We start from the raw sequence: 2,405 nt of genomic DNA, 5'->3' as shown, positions 1-2,405 counted from the left end.
TGATGTTGTATACAAAGTATACTGGATGTAATTTATCACAGTGCTATCCCTTTTGTCACCAAAGCACCATACACTAGTCATCATTGCAATCTTTATTCCCTTATTGGCTGGCCCTCACTACATACTCGTCGCCGAATTCACTGGCTCCTGGTCATCTATAAGTCTTTATTAAGCTTATCCCCTCCATATCTCAACTCACTGGTTACGGTAGCAACTCCAATTCGTAATACGCGTGCTAGTAGGTATATTTCTTTGGTCATTCCCAAAGTCAAGTCCTCTTTTGGCCGCCTTTCTTTCCAGTTCTCTGCTGCCAACGACTGGAATGAATTGCAAAAATCTATAAAATAAGAAGTACCGATGGTAACTTGATTGGATACTTTATTTATTTCTATGTGTAACTCTGTGTTGTCACACTGTTTCTGCCTTATCTTGGCCAGGTTGCAGTTGTAAATGAGAACTTGTTCTCAACTGATTTTACCTGGTTAAATAAAGGTTATTATTATTATTATTATTATTATTACCATCAAGAGCTGCCATCTTAAGCACAACAAACGAACATAGAGGTGAGAGATGTCTCCACAAGACCCGGCTAAACCTATCTATCGGTCTTATTTGCAGAGAGCAGTGTGTGACCGCCAGCCTCACCGCACACGAGAGAGCACAACGGACCCACACCGCCACAGCGCACAGACCGAAGAGGAAGCCGAGCACCCTGCACCAAGCCACCTCACGCCACCGCCTTCTACCCCGTATTTATTAATAAAATCCACCCTTCAGGGAATTCACCTGCACCTCCTTGTCGTGTCCTTCTTCACCCCGCCACAACATGAACAGATCTTACAGAGACGCCAAACCTGTTTCTGTCTCTTCATGTGTTCTGCATCATGTCGTTGTGTTCATCGTGTTTTTCTTGCCTTTTTTTGGTCACTGTACTTTCATTATCAGGGTTACACACTTTGTTTACTCGGCTGGAGTGATTTTTTGATGGGCTTGATCAATGTCACACCTTCATATTTATTTTATATGTGGCAAATTACTCAAATACTTTACATACTAACATTGTACCAGATGCACATTTTAGAAACTGTCCCAACTAACTTTCCCTTTGTTGCTAGTTTGATAGCTAGCTAATATTACCAGACAATCAGATTTCCTGCAGATAATTTATTAAACTATTAAAAAAAGGTGTGGTATATAAATAGTATAGTCATGGTACTGTATACAATGCTTGTTTAAACACAGTTGTAAAACAGGAAGAGAGTTTTAAAAAAACACTCAGTTATTTGCATTAATCAATGACAAGAATAATAGAAAAATGCACTCAAAACACCTGGACGATGCAAAATTAAATAAATTAATAAAATTAAATTTTATTTAACATTTAAACATATTGGTCATGCTTGATTCTCCAGCAACACGCCGCATTAATCTTTCAATTTAAACTTTCCATAATATTTGCAATACAATTGGAAGATTTATGCTTTTAGGAATAAAACGCTTCATAGAGAACTGGAACAAATGTGTTCGTATTTAAGAGGCCAAGACATTGAATCATATGTTTCACAAAAACCACATGATTGTTCTGGACTTCAGTGATGATGTAACCAATCAAACTGTAGAAAGGGTTAATATAATTTGGTTATTTCTGAACATATCCTGTAATGTATAAAAGTGTGTGTATTCTTCTGGTCGTTGAGTTGCTCTGCTGTGTCTGAAGTGACTCCGGGCTTCATTCTGCATCAGAGATTCAAGCACACACCTGGGGCAATCAAAACTTTACTTTCACTTTCATTTTCATCACGAGAATCACAAAGACCTGCTGCTGGTAAATGTTTGAAGAGGGTGGAACGGTTCCTGATCGTCTTGTTCACCGAGTCAGACAGGAGCATCAAGATTTTTTTAGGATGACATTAAAAAAATGCATTCAACCTGAACACGAGAGAGAACACATCTATTGACAGCAAAACAACACATGACACATGACATTTATTGGGTAACACTTTAGAATAGGTAACACCTATTAGTTGCTTATTAGCATGCATATTACTAGAATATTAGCCATGTATTAGTGCTAATTAAGAACATATTAATTTTCTTATTCCACTTGAGCTTATTCTACATCCGTAATCTTACCCAATACCTAAACCTAACAACTACCTTACTAACTATTAATAATCAGCAAACTAAGAATTCATTGAAAAAAATGTCGTAGTTAATAGTTGATAAGTGTTACCTATTCTAAAGTGTTACCATTTATTGTTAGTGTTTGAAGCTCACAGAGTCTCTCCAGGGTCTGTCACGATCAAATCTTTGTCAAAATGATTTCTTCACATGCTGAAGTCACAGCTATAAGCACACGTCTGTTGATTATGGTGCTGATTTGTAGACATGAACAGATCTTACAG

The sequence above is a fragment of the Carassius auratus genome, linkage group LG28B (genome assembly GCF_003368295.1).
Source record: "Carassius auratus strain Wakin linkage group LG28B, ASM336829v1, whole genome shotgun sequence".
Lineage (NCBI taxonomy): Eukaryota > Metazoa > Chordata > Actinopteri > Cypriniformes > Cyprinidae > Carassius > Carassius auratus.
The sequence above is the reverse complement of the archived record's forward strand: the minus strand, read 5'-3'. Positions refer to the sequence as shown.